Raw genomic sequence first — 21968 nt, forward strand, 5'->3', positions numbered from 1 at the left:
CATGTGTCTCGCCACGTCAGTACTGGGAGCCAATTTTGGAAACTAGTATTTAATGAAATTAATAACCTAGGTGATTTGGATCGAACGTGTTAAGTTCCGCAGGAGATCCGAGTCTAAACCTAAAAGAACAAATAGATTAAACTTTGGATCAAATGTGTTAAGTTCCGCAGGCGATCCAAGTTTAATTTAAAAGAACACATGGTAGCTAGGAAAAGGTTCAGACCTTTGTACAAAATTTTTGTACAGTGGAACCATTAGGTTTTCCGAGTAGCAACCAACAGCTCTAGCTAACAATTTTGTACCTGAGCTCTTACAAAAGAACTATCAGGGAGGTCGAGGATCCACGAAAAAGGTGTGCCTCGAATCTTCTGTTCTTGTTCTGCAGTCGGGTTAACAAAAGAGATAAACTTTCTGAAGTGGCAAATGGTACTTTTCCAGTTCATTCTTTTAGTTCTTCCTCTGTTGACATAACTTTGATAATTTGGTCGATCAACACTCACACTTGTCGAGGCTTCTTTTGTTGCCATTGCGAACCTAGCTACTGTATAACCACACCTAGAAAAACAACTCTTAGTTCCCATAATAACGACTACGCTCTTATTCTAACACACCCACACAAACCCTAGGTTAAACGGTTATAGAAAGCATAACTAAATGAGCAACCGACCTACGTACAAAAATGATTCTTGAACGCCGGTGAAGGTAGAGTCACGCCTCGACCAGAGCTGCGTAGAATGGCTTCGAGAAGAAGATGACGACCGAAGCAGGAGAGTGTGCGCTTTTGCAGATTGAAACTTGGGCCTGATATCCCATTATTTTATTTTAAATTTAATCGACTCGATTTATGTGTAAGATTATTTATTATTATTTTAAAATAATACTCTTTAATATCAGGCCCCACGTTGGGCATGATATGCACTCATATCAGGCCCACGTTCGGCCTGATATCCAAGCATATCAGGCCCAACGGAGACTGATTATATTTTAATTTTTTCCCAGAACCTATAGATATTTAAATAATGATTTACCACCAGATTTGGAGTCCTTGCAACTCCATAATACCACTAGAACTAAAATGGGTCAGAGGTGTCTAGGTCCATCAGTAGGTTTTGACCAGAACCAACTGATAGCCCTCCCCTACTTGGATTTACATGAAATCAAGTCACCTGTGAAGGTCTTGGTGGGGAGATGGTATATATGGTGTCAAACATAATTTATACATCATGGATTAGGACGTATGGCTCCGTGCCAGTTGGCACTTATTCCACTTATGACCATGCTATAGACTTAAATCCTATGGTAGCACCTTCTAATTTTATTTTATTTTTTATTTTTTCATAAGGAGCATGGTAGCACATTTTAAGTTTATAGAAAGGGGGAGATAGTATAAATTTATAAGAAATGGTATCATACCAAGGCCACTTTGGGCCTGATATGGTCTCATATCAGGCCCATGTTGGGTCTGATATCCACTCATATCAGGCCCACGTTGGGCCTGATATCCACTCATATCAGGCCCACGTTGGTCTTGATATTCAAGCATATCAGGCCTAATGGAGCCTGATTATATTTTAATTTTTTTTCAGCACCTATAGATATTTAAATAATGTTTTGCCAACAGATTTGAAGTCCTTGTAACTCCAGAATACCACTAGAATCGAAATGGGTCCAATCAGAGGTGTCTAGGTCCATCAGTGGGTTTTGACCAAAATCCACTGATGGCCCTCCCCTACTTGGATTTACATGAAATCAAGTCCCCTGTGAAGGTCTTGGTGGGGAGATGGTATATATAGTGTCAAACATAATTTATACACCATGGATTAGGACGTATGGCTCCGTGCCAGTTGCCACTTATTCCACTTATGGCCATGCTATAGACTTAAACCCTATGGTAGCACCTTCTAATTTTATTTTATTTTTTATTTTTTCATAAGGAGCATGGTAGCACATTTTGAGTTAATAGAAAAGGGGAGATAATATAAATTTATAAGAAAGAATATCATACCAAGGTCATTTTGGGCCTGATATGGTCTCATATCAGGCCCACGTTAGGTCTGATATGCACTCATATCAGGCCCACGTTAGGCCTGATATGCACTCATATCAGGCCCACGTTGGGCCTGATATTCAAGCATATCAGGCCCAACGGAGGCTGATTGTATTTTAATTTTTTTCCATCACCTATAGATATTTAAATAATGATTTGCCACCAGATTTGGAGTCCTTGCAACTCCATAATACCACTAGAACTTAAATGGGTCCAATCAAAGGTGTCTAGGTCCATCAGTGGGTTTTGACCAAAATCCACTGATGGTCCTCCCCTACTTGGATTTACATGAAATCAAGTCCCCTGTGAAGGTCTTGGTGGGGAGATGGTATATATGGTGTCAAACATAATTTATACACCATGGATTAGGATGTATGGCTCCGTGCCAGTTGCCACTTATTCCACTTATGGCCATGCTATAGACTTAAACCCTATGGTAGCACCTTCTAATTTTATTTTATTTTTTATTTTTTCATAAGGAGTATGGTAGCACATTTTGAGTTTATAGAAAGGGGAAGATAATATAAATTTATAAGAAAGGATATCATACCAAGGCCACTTTGGGCCTGATATGGTCTAATATCAGGCCCACGTTGGGCTTGATATGCACTCATATCAGGCCCACGTTGGGCCTGATATCCAAGCATATCAGGCCCAACGGTGGCTGATTTTATATTATTTTTTCCCAGCATCTATCGATATTTAAATAATGATTTGCCAGCATATTTGGAGTCCTTACAACCCCAGAATACCACTAGAGCTGAAATGGGTCCAATCAGAGGTGTCTAGGTCCATAAGTGGGTTTTGACCAAAACCCACTGATGGCCCTCCCCTACTTGGATTTACATGAAATCAAGTCCCCTATGAAGGTCTTGGTGGGGAGATGGTATATATAGTGTCAAACATAATTTATACACCATGGATTAGAAGGTATGGCTCCGTGGCAGTTGGCACGGAATAGTGCACCGCTTTTCTTTTCAACCCTATGGAAGGTGAAATTTAAAAATGATCTTATTTTATTTTTTTGATCAGACCTCTGTTAGAATGTTTGGAGTTTATATTAGGGGAGATAGAATAATAGTTTATGATATGATACTCATATCAGACCCACGTTGGGCCTGATATGCACTCATATCATACCCACGTTGGGCCTGATATCCAAGCATATCAGGCCCAACGAAGGCTGATTTTATATTGTTTTTTCCCAGCACCTATAGATATTTAAATAATGATTTGCCAGCATATTTGGAGTCCTTACAACTCTAGAATACCACTAGAGCTGAAATGGGTCCAATCAGAGGTGTCTAGGTCCATCAGTGGTTTTGACCAAAACCCTGATGGCCCTCCCCTACTTGGATTTACATGAAATCAAGTCCCCTGTGAAGGTCTTGGTGGAGAGATGATATATATGGTGTCAAATATAATTTATACACCATGGATTAGAAGGTATGGCTCCGTGCCAGTTGGCACGGAACAATGCACAGCTTTTCTTTTCTACCCTATGGAAGGTGACTTTTAAAATTGATCTTATTTTAGTTTTTTTTATCAGGCCCCTGTTAGATTGTTTGGAGTTTATATTAGGGGGAGATAGAATAATGATTTATTAAATGATACTCATATCAGGCCCACGTTGGGCCTGATATCCAAGCATATTAGGTCCAACGAAGGCTGATTTTATATTATTTTTTCCCAACACCTATAGATATTTAAATAATGATTTTCCAACAGATTTGGAGTCCTTGCAACTCCAGAATACCACTAGAGCTGAAATGGGTCCAATCAGAGGTGTCAAGGTCCATCAGTGGGTTTTGACCAAAACCCACTAATGGCCCTCCCCTACTTGGATTTACCTAAAATCACGTTCCCTGTGAAGTTCTAACTGGGAAGATGGTATATCTGGTGTCAAAACGTATTTATACCCCATTTCTAATAAGGTATTGCTCCGTGGCAGTTGGCACGGAACCTAGTGACGTTGTGCTCTTGAAACCGACTGTTGGTCCGAGCCTATTTGATTTTTTTAAACAATCCCAACCGTTACCATGTTTTCAGTTTTGAGAAGATAGAAATGGTGTGCATTATAACTTATATACATTGTCTCTTTCCACTGATAAGCACCAGCATCGCATTTTGTATATTGTGACTTATATTTGACTAATCACTATGCAATATTATTAATATTCCAGTGACAGTTTATAATCTTCTCCTATACTACATACCACCGTATTATACAACAAAGACTACATACAAAGATATTAAACTACCTACACTACGTAATAAGTTCATTTACATTCTATACAAGTTTTTGCCTTACAAGACTGGATATTTAATCCAATGGTTTAAAATACTTATCCCTCAAAATTGATACCATTACATCAATTCTAATCTTTTTCATGTCTCCTTGTTTGAAGTCCATCTTCATATCATATAGGAGACATCGAATGTATTGCATCACAAAGAAGCCACAGTCAACACTGTAAAGAACAACAACATTTTTATGGTCAATATTTTTTTATCAATAATTTATATTCACACGTTGTGCTCGATTTACCTTGCTTGTTGTTGTGGACATTCTATTGTGCGAGAGACCCATCTATCAAACGGATAATGCCTTTCCAAGTTTGGATGAATAGCAGCAACGTGCTCACGGCTATATAATTTAAAATCTGATACTTGAAGATTGAAGAGGAAATTTCCATTTTCCATCAACTAGCATTTATATTAAAATACAACCATACACATTATTATTAGATGCTCACCACTGCTTCAAATTCATATTTGTATTTACTTCTACTTGCTAGAGAATTGTACTGATTGAATGTCATTGATTTGGTGTCCACCACCAGCAAGTGGAAGTGTGCATTATCACTGCACAAAGGTATAAATATATACTGATCCGGTAGTAAGAGCAGGGGACCCCGCCCTATGAAGTCAACGCCACGTGGAAGTCACAGTGGCAGTCGTCCATCCGGAGAGGGCCGGGTCCGACCGGACGCCCGGAGAGGGCCGGGTCCGACCGGACGGCCGGAGAGGGCAGGGTCCGACCGGACGTCCTGCCGGCCGATGGAATCGAACGCCCGGAGAGGGATGGGTCCAATCGGCTTGCCGACCGGACGATATACGGCTGATGGTTAAAGGCGCCCTGTCGAAATCAGGGTTCCGGCGCTCAGTGGAAAAGGTCGTGGGCCGAGCGGACCTCACGCTCGGCCAAAGCCATAAGGTAACACTGCTAATAGTCCCCATAAAGCACGTGATGGAGATCTCCCCAAGTAAACCATCGCATATGTCCGGCCGAATGTTGAGGGAGCTGTCCGCCCGGAAGCCAGATTTGGAGCAAAGGGGAAAAGGACAAGGAACGTCTTTTCTGACAACAGGTATGTTTCACGTGTGGGCCATGCTCCAAATCTTGTGACAGGGGATTCCGCTGTCCCATCGAGGACATGCTAAGACTGTAGCAGTATGGGTTAGGGAAGCTCACTGACAAGTCCTTACTGGAGTATGGGCTATGGACACGTGTACACCCCGGTATGTGTACACTCACTTCTTCGCTGCCCTATATAAAGGCCCTCATTCTTCGCCGGAGGTACGCAGTCTACGAGTTTTAAAGCCACTGTTTCTTTCTGGAGCTTCGCCTGACTTGAGCGTCGGAGGGTCGCCGCCGGGAATCCCTTCCCGGCCTGACTTCTGTGCAAGTTCGCCGGAGCTTGGTGCCGCCAGTCGAAGATCCACGCCAGCAGCTGGAAGCGCCACGTGCCCAGCGTCCGTTGATTCGGCATTCGGACAGGATCATATACATTACCTCTTCATCTCGTCTATCCGTCTTTATCATGTGTTGGAAGGCAAACTTACTTGACGATTTCATTAATGACTACAAATATGCAAAGTCATACATACATAACCAAATAATAAAAAGAATTCTATTTTTTACTATAATCAAATCAATTACTTGCTGTGAAAAATGTTGAACAATATATTGACTTGTTGTATGTGCTTCCAGACAGGAATGCCCCCTAAATAGAATTTTACAATACGTGTCGATTACATCCCCTCTTGTCAACATTTCTCCATTCACACCAGATAAAAGGGAATACAAATTTAAACAGAAGGGTGGTTCCTCCCAAACTATATCATTTGTAAACCTACAAAGTAAACAAATCAGAGATTATTTTTACAAATTTATTTTTGATAACCTTAGCTCAACTATGTAATCAAATAAGCATATAATATACTTGACTATTCAACTATTTAATTTACATACTTTATTTCCTCCAAGGCTTTTAACAAGTACGCCACCTCTTCGTCTTGTTTTTTTTTCTTGGAAGACTTAAATTGCTTCTTCATATACTATGCATACAAACAAAAAAGGCAATTAGATAATCCATTAAATCTAACAAATTACAATGAAATTTGTAGATATCGTCTTACAGCAATTGCTTGTTTCCTCATTTTGTCATATTTGGCAAACATATCTATATCCTTGTCTGCCTCTTCATCAGATTTGTCTTCCATCAATTGTAAAATATTAATTTCTTCTTCCATTTCATTCAAACCAATTTTCCTTTTCCCCTTGCCCACAACAACATATTCTTTGACAACTTTTTTTCCTTCTCCTATACTTGTAACTTTTTTCGCAGGCTCACTTATATGTATATTTCTACGCTGCCTCTTAGGTAAAGTTTTGAGCCATAATGGACTATCAATTGGAGTATCCCTGTAATCATAGCGACTTCTGTCATGTCCTCTCCTACTTCTTGTTGTAACACCTACAGGTTCAATTTGAGGATCGTCTACAAGCTTGCTATATTGAGATTCCATGCCTTTTTTTCAACTATTTTAAGTAACTCTTTCACCCTCTCCTTCAATTGCATGTTCTCCATTGTTAGCTCTTTAATTCTGTTTGCTTGAATAATGCAATTACAACAATCCTTATTAATCTGCCTTCCTCCTATAGTGACTTCAATTTGTGATGCCTCCATTGCATGTGGACTGTCATCAACGCCAGCAAGGTTCTCAACCAATGATCTTTCATCTTGGTTAGGGATTAGGTCAATCACAACCTGTAAGAATATTAAACCACATGTTAAAACAATACTTTTTAACCAAACTATAGTCAAAGTATTCAAAATTTACCTCTTCAGATGAAACTTGGTTAATCAATTCTCTCACCTTACTAATATGTGAAGGAATATTCCTCCACTTATTTATTCTGGCTCCTTTTATTTTGTATGGTTTTTTGATTGGAACATGCTCCAAAAACCATGCCTGATTCACCATCACAAGGGTTAACTATTTTAAATTGTTCGCAAAATATTAAAAAATTTCACACAAATTATACACTTTCTGCCAAAAGACCAGCAAATTCCTTTAGGTAAGGGAGGTTGGTGTTAGAATGTTTTGTCTCCGTTGATGAAAATATGTCCCCAATCTTAGGTAATTGTGGAGCCATAAATTCATGGATTGCTTCAACCCAGTTGAATCTATCAAGATTCTCAAAATCATCTACTATATCTATAAGACTTAACGGGACCTTATATGTACTAGAAGAAAATAAGACACAAACAAATATATACAAAATATAGAATTTGCAAAATAATAAAACATCATCTTCGACTTCAACGCAATTGCCATAAAATTTAAGCAACTCCTCAATTCTTGATCTAGTAGCTTCTTTTTTGTTTGAGAAGTTAGAAAGAGGTCACTGGATGCTTTAGCTGAATTCATCAGAATTGAAGCTTCTCGGTCTGCAATACCAAGCAGCAATGAAACGTCTCCTCTTGTGAAGCAAACCGGAACACCTGACCAAGTTAAATTATTATTAGATTTCTACCAACACATACAAAAGTATTAGGAACATCGTGGACATGATACGATGTCATATCAAGCACACGTTAGGCCTGATACGGCATCGTATCAGGCCCACGTTAGGCCTGATGCGGCATCGTATCAAGCCCACATTGGGTCTGATACGACATCGTATCAGGCCCACGTTGGGCCTGATACAACATCGTATCAGACCCACGTTTAGCAAAAGATTAAATTTTACCATACAACTACTTTGTAATTAAAATACGAAATTATAAATTGTACCTGAGAATCTAAAGGTTTAACTACTTGAATCCCAATTTTGAAATATATTTACCAAAATCCCACGGATGTGTTGCATATCTTCTATGTCCAAAAAAATATGAAAGGGTGACTGTTTGATCAGCACTATGTGTCGGTCATGTAAAATAACAGAGCCTTCATGTGTTCCTTTCTTCGTGGATGGTTGAAAAAAAACTTTTAAAGTGACCGAGGACACTGTTCCAATGCAATTTCTGTCCAACATCAACTGAACCCTATACTTTATAAAAATAAAAAAATTTAAATCATACTAGTTCAGCTTCTCAATATCACAGATTTTGTAAAATGATAACCTTTACAGCTAATTGATGTGGAGAGGATGATGATACACCTGATCGACGTCTTTGTGTCATTATGATACTAGCTGATTAATGTAAACCCTAGAATCCTTCACTGTTGGCTCACGAACACTCTCGGTTTTTAATTGAACTGAAATGCTAGATGCCGCTTGAGAAAAACTCGAGGTCACTAAACTAGAGTTTCACAAGACGGAGTTGCACTCGCATGTCACGAAGGAGGGAGGTACCCTAATGATCGATTTTATTTTTTTAAAATCAAAGTTATTTAAAAATGTGGTTCGGATGCCTGGGAAATGATGACTAATCAGAGGAGTTGGCGGGAGAGTTATATTCGGTAATACACATCACTTACCTGCGCCTTTTGGTAAATACCAAACGGTGATACGCCTTTTGGTAAATACATTAAACCTAGTACGCCTTTTGGTAAATTGTCGTTCTAACCAACAACCTTTCTTTCCGGCTTTAGTCTTTCACCGACACTTTTTTTGTTTTTTCTTAAATGATCCACGTATTAAGTCTTCCTGTCCCACGTAGGACTATAAACTACGTAAGTGATGGTAAACAAATTTAATATTTGATTTGATAAAAATTTATTTATATTTATTTAATATATATATATATATATATATAAAATTAAATAAATAAGTTTTAATAGCTCGTTAAATTAAATAAATAAATTTCAACACATATATATTGAGTTTGTTAATATTATTGAACAACGTTCGTAAATAATATTCATGAATAACGTTCGTGAACAATATTCATGAGTCATATTTATTAATAAAGTTTTTTCAATATGTTAAAAAAATAATAAAATAAAATAAAATAAATAAATTTAAATTATCAAATTCAATAATCAATTAAATAACTACAAGTTTCAAGCAATCAAACAAGCATGAATTATTCGATAATATTTAAACGAATCAAGTTCAAACCAAACTCAAGCTAAGCTCGAATCAAGCTCAAGCCAATCTTGAATTGAAAGCTCAATAGCATCTAAACAAACCAAGCTTCAAACAAGCTCAAACTCATAAAAAATAAACCAAGAAAAACTTGAACAATGATTTCAAAAGCTAAGTTTGGTTCATTTTAAGCTCGGCTCGCTCGGTTACCTTATCAAATAAGGTTAAACACCCCAAAACTCGATTCGACTCGGCTCATTTACACCCTTAGTCCCACGGTTGATTTGATACTATATATATATACTGACAGTAGCCCTCTCTCTCCTCCCTCTCTATTATCCATGTTTAAAAATACATATATTTATTTCTCTTATATGTTTTAGTCATTTACACTAATAGCTAGTAGTCATCTGTGATTTACCTCTTCTGTATTAGCTTAGGAACGAATTGACGGGAGCACTGGGTCGAACGAATCATCTTTTTACCACATGGTTTCCTCGGGACGGTGTGGTGGTTAAGACATGAAATATTATCACATGAGGTCTTGGGATAGAAATTTGACATATCCAAACATATCTTTTCTCATACCTTGATTATACATACTAATGATTATTAGCTATCCATAATTTATATCCTCCGTATTAATGGATGGAACGCTGAAAGCACTGAAAAGTAAATTACCTTTTATCATATATTTAAAAATATATATCCTCTCCTATATCTTAGTTATTTGAGCTATTTGTATTACCACCTAATAGATGTTCATAATTTATTTTTTTCATATTAATTTAAGGACAAATTGAGAATGAGCTTTCGACCACATGTTCGAAAATATGCTACGTTGAATCAAACTCTCCAGTTGCTCGCCATCGCACCATGCCGTGGGGCCCAACACTATCATAATTGAACCTCCGACGTTGCCCTTTTGAATCATATAAATCGCTTGCCCACCTAAATCGTTGGACTAATATAATTGACTCGTTATATAGTTGACTTACCTAAACCACCCAATGTGTCTGTCATGCTAAATAACTCAACTTGCATATATAATTTATATCTCGCCTAACCAACTTGACTTGCTTGACTTCACTACCCATAATTAACCGCTATGTTAATTAAAGCTATTGTACCTCTACCACGTTTTCAGCACTAAGTAATAAGTATAGAAAAACTAAAACCACTAATAATCAGTCTTCGAAGAACAACCAGTTATGTTGAAATTATAATCAGTCTTCGAAGAACAACCAGTTTTCAAAAAATTTCTTCAAAAAGGGAAGGCATTCCGCATCTCAAATCACTTGGAGATGATTCGGAACAGCCCTTGGACCACCAATTCCTTCCTCCTGGATGCTACTCTTAGTGCGGTTGAGCAGCCTGATGTGGCAGAGTGGATGAAGGATGTGGGTGTGACCCTTGAGGATGTCGACAGCCTACTCGAGAGGATCCTGGACTACTGGAAGCCAAACAAAGAGGACGAAGGAAAAAAGAATAGGAAGATGATGAGCAACTTCCTTTCAATGAGCAGCCGCCAAGCCATCCTAGTAGAGCTCAAAGAGATGGCCTGCTTGTTGAATTGCCAGGTCAATAGAGGGGCGACTTTAGGCCTCTGAGTGGAGATGATGGAATCTATGAATCCAACCCATGATCACTACTCTGCTATTCTAAGAGAGGAGGTGATAGGAAGAAATAGAACAAATCAAAGAACTCCTTCAACAACAACGATGTGATGAGGATGGAAATGCACCCTTCAACATTGGCTGGGAAGGTACAAAGTGTGGGAACACAATCCTGGCTCGCGCAATCTATCATCACCCTTGGGTGCGTCAACATTTCCAATATCGGATATGGTTGGATGCTCCTTCATCAATTGACTTCAAGAGTAACGTGATCGCCTTTAAAGAAATTGTAAGATTATTGACCGGGAAGCCATGTTCGAACACTGATTGTTGGCCACTTATCAATGATAAATTAAGCTTCTTCTCCTATTGCTATTGATATGCTAATTCCACTTGCTAAGGAATGTTATGGCCTTGATGGATATCCTCTATGGGTAAAGAGTATGGGACTCATTTTTAGGCGGATAGACACGAGTCAGTTGCAAGGAGATTTTAAGACGATATGACCTTCATACTTTATTATGGGATTATTCTCGGCCAGTTGAAAGAGAACGACATTTTCAGTGCCAGGAATTGTTTGGAAGATATTCAAATCGATGTTCTGATGAAGATCTGTTCCAAATATTGGTTGCAGAAGGCACTGTAAGATATAATTGGATGAAAAATATTGAACACGAGTCATTCGACTTCAAGACAGATCCATGCTTTTTCAGAATGAAGGCTGGTGAAGGTTCCAGGATACCACCACAATGCCGCCATCTGTATCTACCTATCCATTCAAAAAATATTTCAAAAATTAAAAAAGCTGGAGTGGCCAACAAGCTGAGAACTTTGATCTTGCACAGGGAAGAAGAGAAAAAACGAACATATTTATCATACCGGAACAAAGATACTTGAAAGTATATTTGTAAATCTCAAACATTTATGTACGTTACATATGAGAGGTATCATGATTCAAGAAGTCCCTAGTTCGGTTGACACATTGCATTGCTTGAGGTGCCTCAACCTTGCGGAGAACAAGATAGAAACACTACCAGAATCCCTCTGCAACCTCCATTATTTGTGTGTTCTAAATTTATCTAGTTGCAAAAAACTTAAGGAGCTTCCAAGACAAATCCACAAGCTCAGAAATTTACAGATTTTGAAACTCTCATGCTGCCTGAGGATTCAAAAGCTGCCGAAATCAATCACTTGCCTTGTGAATTTGAAAGAATTAGATGTTGGTGATTGTTGTTATCTTTCGAAGTTACCTGATGACTTGAGCGACATGAAGAACTTGATGCAGCTTGAGATGCATGGATGCGCATCATTGACTATAATGCCTATTGGAATTAGGCAATTGATAAATCTGGAAGTGCTATGGGGATATGATGCTATCGATGGTCTTGGGAATGTCATGTTGCCAGAGTTGCAAGATCTTACAAATTTCGAGTACCTGCATATACAACACCTTGAAAGAATCGAACTAGCAGAAGAAAAGAATATTACTCCACCTACAAATTTACCGGAGAATCAATGTCTAAATGAGTTGATGTTGCATTCGGAATGGTGGAATGATATGGTTGCTGAAGGAACTTTGGAGCCCACAATGCTGCTGACCCAAGGCTTCCAACATAACCTACGAGACTTGAAGATGGTTTCATACATGAGTGACAAATTCCCAAGTTGTCCGATGATGACCGAGGGAGATCCTCAGCTTGTATTTTTAATCTTGGATCATGAGCAATTTCATGGAGTTGAAAGAAGCAATCTACTACAACCTTATCCTCTTCATAAGCAGAATATATAACAACAACTTCAGCAACATGTTAAGTAGTTTGGGTTAGAAGATTACTTGCAGATCTTCACCAACAATAAAAAGATGCAACTATTATTTTTTGTGATAATAAATCAACAATTGCAATGACAAAAAATCTAACTTTCCATGTGAGACTTAGTTGCAAATAATGAAATTATATTGGACTGTTATAGCACATATGAACAAGTGACAAATATCTTAACGAAGTCACTTCCAAGAGATAAATTTATTTATTTTAAATCATGTCTTGATGTTTGTAATTTTGAATCAAGGGGGAGTGTTAATAAAATGACTCAAAATTAATATTTGAGTTAGTGGGGGTGATGAGATGACAATCAGTGGTAGTAGTGTTAGTGGTTAAAGAAAAATGTCTATGTTCAATGTATCTTCATTAGTTGTGTTAGTGGGGTAGAATAGTTGAGTTAGTGGGCTAGAATTATGGAGTTAGTTATTTTTCATGAGTTGTGTAAGTAGTTTACAAATTGACTACGTGTTTGAATCAAGTATTGAAAATTATTGTATTCCACTTATCTATCTTGTCCTCTTATCCACCTCCCATTTTTATTTAACAAAATTTCATCTCTTTCCTCTCTTATCTGTATGTAAAAAAATAAAATTCTCTATTCTCTCTCCTTTAATTACATACAGCAACCATTGTGATGTTTTTTAAAAACAAGCACCACCTTTATATTGTTTTAAAAAAATAGTACAACCTTGATGTTGTTTCTAAAAAATAGCAATAAGGTGGTGTCGGTTTTTAAGACTAGCACCACCAACGTGTTGGGACCGATGTGTCCGCTGGGGGGGGGGGTGAATAGCGTCTCGTCGGTTGCGTCTTGACGATGATATGTAGCGGAAATAAAATACAAGGCTCACACAACGCTAAGAAGTAGATTTACTTGGTATCCACCTCAAGAAAAGGTGACTAATCCAAGGATCCACACAGAACACGCTCCTCCACTATAAAAACCCTCCTTCTCGGTCGCAGCCAAAGGCGGAGAAGCCTTGTACAAATTCTCACACACATAAACAACTCACACAAGAAGAAGAACTACAAATACAAGTAAAAACACTCTCTTCTTGCTTACTTGTTGCTTGTTATTGCCTCTTGAACCTTGAGAGAACACTCTCAAGAGCCTTCAAGAACTAGCGGTGAAAGTCGGAGAAGTTCGTTGAAGATCGCCAAAAAATCGCAGGAAGAAGATCGCAAAAATCTGGCGAAGAAAACGCTCCGCCTAGGCTATATACAGTGCCTCCAATCGATTGAAATCAACTCTAATCGATTGCCACGTCAGCACCGCTCCATCGCAACCGTCCATCACCTGCATCCTGTGCAACAGTCACTTCCCAAGCGATCGACCGATCGATTGGGACTGCCTGAATCGATCGCCCGATCGATTCAACGCCTTTCTGTGCTCTCGCGTCCGCGTGAGAGCTTTTACTGCCCAATCGATCGACCGATCGATTGGCAGCTCCCAATCGATCGCCCGATCGATTGGGAAAGTCTCTGTGCTCACAATTTCACATCCCAATCGATTGGTCGATTGATTGGGCCTTCCCACAATAGCAGCACAGTCCAAATCGATCGACCGATAGATTTGGACCCTGTTCAATCGATCGCCCGATCAATTGATCAGCCTGGACTTGACTCAATCTCAAGTCCAAAGTCTCCAACCCAACTCCCAGTGAACCGTGACATGTTGGATTTCTATGCCTAGCATTTGGCCACATCCGACCAACCTCGAACTAGCCTTCTAACCTCCTCCATCAGCCTTGCGTCCCTCGGATATCTCCCCATCCTTCACGCCTTGCCTTCAGGAGCTTCCTTCGGTCTCATCCTAGTTGTCGGGTTCTCCTTGCCAAGTTACACTAGGACTTATCTTGCCAAGGCCATATGCTTGGACTTACACCCTTTGCCAAGATCACACTTGGACTTTCCAATTACCTAGCTCCTCACCAGGACTTTCTCCTTTGCCAAGATCATCCTTGAACTTTCCAGTTGCCTGGCTTCTCACCAGGACTTTCCACTTGCCTGGCTCCTCACCAGGACTTTCCAATTCTCTGGCTTCTCACCAGGACTTTCTCCTGCCTAGCTCCTCACTAGGACTTTCCCGTTGCCTGGCTCCTCACTAGGACTTTCCCGTTGCCTGGCTCCTCACCAGGACTTTCCTCTGCCTAACTCCTCACTAGGACTTCCCAAATGCCTAACATCCAGTTAGGACTTTTCCAGTCAAGCCTCCTGTCAACCTTGACCTAATTGACTTGTATTCTCATCAACCTGGTCAATCATTTGACCATCTCCACAACCGGACAATTGCTGCAGCAATCTCCTTATATTGTCAAACATCAAAACTTAAATCCTGACTCAAGCTTAGTCAAACTGGTCAAACTTGACCTAGGAAAATTGCCCCAACACAACGTGCATGGATTTTTAAGATCATCACCACCAAAGTGCTGGTCTTTAAAAATTAACACCACCATGATGCTCTCTCTATGTATCATTGTTGGTTTTTAAAAATTAGCACCAAGGTTTTTTTTTAAAAAAAAAAAAACAAGTACTGGTATTTAAAAATTAACACCTTGGTGTTCTTTCTCTATGCATCATTGCTGGTTTTTAAAAATTAGCACAAAGGCACGAAGGTATTTTTTTAAAAATAGATATCACAGTGGTGATTGATGTATTTAAGGTGGCATTTGGTTTAGGGGTTTGGGAATAAGAGAATGAATTTATTCCCAAACCTTATGTTTGGTTGATGGGAATGAAATTAAAATTTTAGAATGAAACCCAAAATTTGGATATTTATGAAACTCATTTTCTCTCTTGGGTTTTGATGGGAATGAGATGAGAATTAAGTTTTGAACGATAATACCCTTAATATATTTGTTTAATTTTTCTTTCATATCACTTTCGCTCTTCTTATTCTCTCTCATCATACTTTATCTCTCCTCATTTTATCATCACACTTTCTCTCTCAATCTCTCTCATCATACACGCTCTCCTTATTTTCTCTCATCATACTATCTCTCTCCTCATTCTATCATCATATTCTCTCTCCTTAATCTCCCCCATCATATAGTCTCTCTTTATTTTCTTTTCATCATACTTTCTCTCTCCTCATTCTATCATCACATTCTCTCTCCTTAATCTCCCCCATCATATAGTCTCTCTTTATTTTCTTTCATCATACTTTCTCTCTCTCTTCATTCTCTCCCATTATACTTTATCTCGCATCGTACTTTCTCTCTCCTCATCCTCTCTCATCATGCTTTCTCTCCCATCATGTCTCCTCGGGACGGTCTAGTGGCTAGCGCATTAGATGTTGTCACCATGAAGTCTGGGATTCGAATCTCGACATAGTCGAGATAAATGCCTTCCTAATGCGCCAATTACTATTTCAAAGGCTAGTAGTCACTCCTGATTTACCTCATCCGTGTTGACTCTAGGACGGGTTGGCGAGGGTGCTGGGGCGAGCGTAGTCACCTTTTGCCACCATGCTTTCTCTCCCATTACACTCTCTTTTCTTATTTTTTCTCATCACACTTTCTCTCTTATCACAGTCTCTCTCATCATACTTTCTCTCTCTTCATTCTCTCCCATCACACACTCTCTCCACTCATTTTCTTTCATCATATTTTCTCTCTCTTCATTCTCTCCCATCACACACTCTCTCTACTTATTTTCTCTCATCATATTTTCTCTCTCTTCATTCTCTCCCATCACACTTTCTCTCTCTTTATGCTTTCTCTCCCATCACACTCACTTTCCTCATTTTTCTTCATCACACTTTCTCTCTCATCATATTTTCTCTCTCCCCATTCTCTCTCACAATGCTCTCTCTTATCATACTTTCTTTCCTCATTTTCTTTCATCATACTTTCTCTCTCTTCATTTTTCCCATTATATTTTTTTTCTCATCACACTTTCTCTCTCATTATTCTCTCTCATCATATTTTTCTCTCACATCATTCAATAACCAAACATTATTTTTATAAGTGATATTCATGCTTGTACTCATTCTCATTCCGATTCTTAGGAAAGAACCAAATGACACCTAAATTGTGGTATTGGTTTTTAAATCAACACAATATTGGGGGGGGGGGGTGTTTGGTTCTTTCATTGGAATAGGAATCGAAATGGAAATAATAGTATTGTGGAATGGGAATGGGTATGAGCATGGATATCACTCTTAAAAGTAATGTTTGGTTAGTTGAATATTTTCTATTAGAATAAATTAAAATTTCCTTTTTTACCCTTAAAGGAAAATAAGAGAAAAAAATTAGATATGAGAGAAAGTTGAATGTGAGAGAAAAATATGATGAGAGAAAATGATGAGAGAGAAAGTGTAATGGGAAAGAATTAAGAGAGAGAAAGTACGATAAGAGAAAATGAGAAAAAAGAGTGTGATGGAAGAGAGCATGATGTGTTGGTTGCTACTCGGAAAACCTAGAGGTTCCACTGTACAAAAATTTTGTACAAAGGTCTGAACCTTTTCCTAGCTACCATGTGTTCTTTTAAATTAAATTTTGGATCGCCTGCGGAACTTAACACGTTTGATCCAAAACTTAATCTATTTGTTCTTTAAGGTTTAGACTTGGATCTCCTGCGGAACTTAACACGTTTGATCCAAATCACCTAAGTTATTAATTCCATTAAATATTAATTTCCATAATTGGTTCCCAGTACTGACGTGGCGAGGCACATGACCTTCTTGGATATGGGAACAACCACCACCGACTAGACAAAACCTTTTATGGAAAGCTAATATTTAATTTCCTAAAATAACTTTAGGTCAACCAAAAAGAACAATCAAATCACAAGGAAAAGAAAAATAAAAGAACACAACTTCGAAAAACATATTCGAAATACTAGAATCGTAAGCCTCTTGTATTTGGTATTATTTCCATAAATAACTAGCATGACGCGGAAAGGAAAAATTACTAGTTATACCTTCTAAAAAGACCTCTTGATCTTCTACCGTATTCCTCTTCTAACCTCGGACGTTGTGTGGGCAACGATCTTCCGAGATGAGAACCACCAAGCACCTTCTTCTTCCTTAGAAGTTTCGGTCACCACAATTCTCCAAGAGAAGTAGAGGTCCGGCCACCACCACCAAGCTCCAAGGGATGCAAGAAACAAAACCACCTTTCTCTCCTTCTTCTCCTAGCTAGAACCGGCCACCATCAAGAGCTCCAAGAGAGGTTGTCGCCGGCCATAAGAAGAAGAGAAGAGGAAGAAGCTAGGGCCGGCACCAAGGAGGAAAAGAGAGGAGAAGAATAATAGAGTTGATCACCCGTGAAGGCACCTCTACCCCCTCTTTTATAATCCTTGGTCTTGACAAATAAGGAAATTTTAATAAAAAATTCCTTAATTCTTTTGTCATAAAAAAGAAAAATTATTTTAATTAAAAAATAATTTTCTTCTTTTAATAATAATGGCCGGCCACTTCTAATTCCCCAAAACAAGGAAAATTTAATTCACACAAGAATTAAAACTTCCTAATTTGTTTCTAGAAATTTATAAAAAATTCTCCAATAATTTTTATCCCTTCATGATTGGTTAATAAAAAGGAAATTTTATAAATTAAAATTCTTCTTTTAAACATGTGGATAATTTCCAAAAGGAAAGTTATCTCTAAAAATTAAAATCTCTTTTCAATCTACAAATAAGGAAAGATATCAAATCTTTTCTTAATCTTTTGTAGAAACTAATAAAAGAGAATATTTAATTTTTAAACTTCTCTTTTAAATTATTATCATGGTTAAAAAGGAAAGTTTTTCTTAAAAATAAAATCTCCTTTCAATCTACAAATAAGGAAATATTTCAAATCTTTTCTTAATTTCTTAATCTTTTGTAGAAAGCTTTAAAAGGAAAGATTTAATTTTTAAACTCTCTTTTAAAACTATGATATCCACATAAGAAATAATTTTTTAAAAAATCCTTTTTAATATGATGTGGCCGGTCACCTAAGCTTGGGCTCCAAGCTATTGGCCGGCCACCTTAAGGCCAACCTTGAGCTTCAAGCTTAGCTTGGCCGGCCCCTATTGATTGGGTAAGAAGGTGGGTATGTGGTGGGTATAAATCTCTATATACAAGAGGCTACGATAGGGACCGAGAGGAGGAATTGGTTTTGGTCTCCCGATGAAATTAAGCTTCCCGTGTTCGCCTCGAACACACAACTTAATTCCATCAATAATAATTCATTCCACTAAAGAACTATTATTGAACTACCGCACCAATCCCAAATTACATTTTGGGCTCCTTCTTATTATGAGTGTGTTAGTCTCCCTGTGTTTAAGATGTCAAATGTCCATTAATTAAGCGAGTTACTGACAACTCATTTAATTAATATCTTAGTCCAAGAGTAGTACCACTCAACCTTATTATCATGTCGGACTAAGTCCACCTGCAGGGTTTAACATGACAATCCTTATGAGCTCCTCTTGAGGACATTCTCAACCTAGATCACTAGGACACAGTTTCCTTCTATAATCAACAATACACACTATAAGTGATATCATTTCCCAACTTATCGGGCTTATTGATTCATCGAACTAAATCTCACCCATTGATAAATTAAAGAAATAAATATCAAATATATGTGTTTGTTATTATATTAGGATTAAGAGCGCACGCTTCCATAATAACTGAGGTCTTTTTTTCTTTATAAAGTCAGTATAAAAGAAACGACCTCTAATGGTCCTACTCAATACACTCTAAGTGTACTAGTGTAATTATATAGTTAAGATAAACTAATACCTAATTACACTACGACCTTCCAATGGTTTGTTCCTTTCCATTATGGTCGTGAGTTACTGTTTATAATTTATAAGGTACTGATAACATGATCCTCTGTGTGTGACACCACACACCATGATATCTACAATATAAATTAATTGAACAACTACATTTATCATAAATGTAGACATTTGACCAATGTGATTCTTATTTCTAGATAAATGTTTATACCAAAAGCTAGGCTTTTAGTATACACTCTAACAATCTCCCACTTATACTAAAAGACTAAGCTGCCATATCTGCTGCCATACATCTGATTCACAACCCTTCAACATGCCCATCAAAAGCTCTTGCCTTAAGGACCTTAGTGAAAAGATCTATAGGTCATCACCTGATGCATTCTAGGCAGCAACAACTTCTCCTCGTTTATACGATTTCTCGTATTGGGTTGCGCTCTATTGTGTTTACTTGCCTTATAGACTTATGGTTTCTTCGAGTTTATCGCACTAACATTATTACAATAAATTGTAACAATCTTTGGACAAACCGTAAATCATATCTAAGTCTATCTTGAGGTTATTGAGTCATTTAGCTTTTATGGCTACCTCGAGGCTTGCCATATACTAAGCTTCATGGTGGAGTCCAGAAAACACCTATGCTTATCACTCTTCCATAGTTATGACTTTACCTCCTAAAGAAAACACAAAATCCCGAGGTTGACTTATTATTATCCCTATCCGATTGGAAGCCAAAATCCGTGTAACCCACAGGGACAAAATTAACTGCCTTGTAAGCTAGCATATAATCTCTAGCGCCTCTAAGGTACTTTAATATATGCTTTACTGCAGTCCAATGTCCTTGTCTAGGGTTACTTTGATATCTGCTAACTATGCCCTTGGCAAAACAGATTTCTGATCTCGTGCATAGCATACATTAGCATAGCAAGCATAAGGCTCGCTTTATTTCCTTTATCTCCTTTGATGTCTACAGAGACATATCTTTAGATAAAGTTACTCCATCCTGAAAAGGTAAGAAACCTTTCTTGGAGTTTTGCATGCTTAAAACGAGCAAGGATTTTTCGATGTATCAAGCTTGGGATAAGTAAAATATATTTTTCTTTCGATCCCTTATTATTTTGATCTCAAAAATATATACATTCTCCCAAGTCCTTTATATCGAATTATTTGGACAACCATACCCTTACTTCTGACAACATTTTGATATTGTTTCCAACTACCAAAAATGTTATCTACGTATAGTACAAGAAATATCACCACGCTTCCATCACACCTTTTGTATACACAAGACTTATTCAGTTACTAAATAAATCCATAGATCTGGATTACTTTGATAAACCGGATGTTCCAAGACCTTGAAGCTTTGCCTCAGTCCATAGACTGATTGAGCTTACACAAGATGCTCTTAGCTCTTTGCAATGAACCCTTCTGGTTGCTTTATATGGATGCTTTCTTCAAAACTTCCATTAAGGAATGCTGTCTTGACATCCTCTTGCCAAATAGATAAAAGAATCAGGATAGACTTAAGCATGACTACCAGTGAAAAAGTTTCCTTTTTCATCAAGCCTTGCTTTGAAAGTTACTACCTTCCTGTCTATCCCTCTTTTCCTATTATAGACCTTTTTACATCCAACGACTTTTACACCATTTGGTGATTCTACAAGCTTCCAGATTTTATTAGAATACATATATTCTAATTCTTTTATTCATTACTCTTTGCCAAGATGTCGATCTTTATCTTGGAGTGCTTCATCATATGATCGGAGATCAGGTCATGTCCTCCGGGATCGAGTCCAAAACTCTCCCAAAACATGAACCCATTTAGGTTGCATAACAACCTCCCACTACAACAAGACACTTTCTCGTAATTGTGTATCAATTTGTGATACGTGTTGCAGCTTCTTGTGGTATCTCATCTTGTACAGTTGGTACTAGGTTAGACATGTCATTTATTATTTCCTTAAGAACAAATTTACTTATGAGCACGTGGTTCATTATATAGTCCTTTTCTAAAAAATCAGTCATTGATGCTAACAATGACCTTCTGATTTTTAAGACTATAAACCTACTTTTGTTTATCTAGGATAACTTACAAACAAGTGAACTCCTATCCAACTTATCATTGTCTCTCTTTAACATATGTGCTGGATTACCCGAATCCGAATATGCTTCAAAATAGGTTTTCACCTATTCAGCAATTCTATATGAGTAGAGAGTTCTAACTTGGAAGGTACTATGTTTACTTTCGTTATCAGAGTTTATCCTTAAAACAAATTTGGTAATTTTCTGAATAACTCATCATCTATCTAATTATTTCATAAGAGTCCTTTACCTTCTTTCTACTATACCATTCTGTTGGGGTGTACCAGGTGCAGTTAGTTTGGATTGAATCCCTACTTCTGATAAATGACTCCTAAATTCTCCCAAGAGGTT

General features: G+C 37.9%; 1 long non-coding RNA gene across 1 annotated transcript; it reads right to left on the bottom strand.

The window, feature by feature from the left end:
- Positions 1-11851: 11851 nt before the first annotated feature.
- On the bottom strand, positions 11852-13566 carry LOC122012278. The gene is made up of 3 exons (XR_006120175.1): positions 12490-13566; positions 12235-12419; positions 11852-12143 (listed from the first exon to the last, which is right to left on the bottom strand). It is a non-coding gene; the product is annotated as an uncharacterized LOC122012278 (long non-coding RNA).
- Positions 13567-21968: the final 8402 nt, after the last annotated feature.

The sequence above is a fragment of the Zingiber officinale genome, chromosome 8A (assembly GCF_018446385.1).
Source record: "Zingiber officinale cultivar Zhangliang chromosome 8A, Zo_v1.1, whole genome shotgun sequence".
Classification (NCBI taxonomy): Eukaryota; Viridiplantae; Streptophyta; class Magnoliopsida; order Zingiberales; family Zingiberaceae; genus Zingiber; species Zingiber officinale.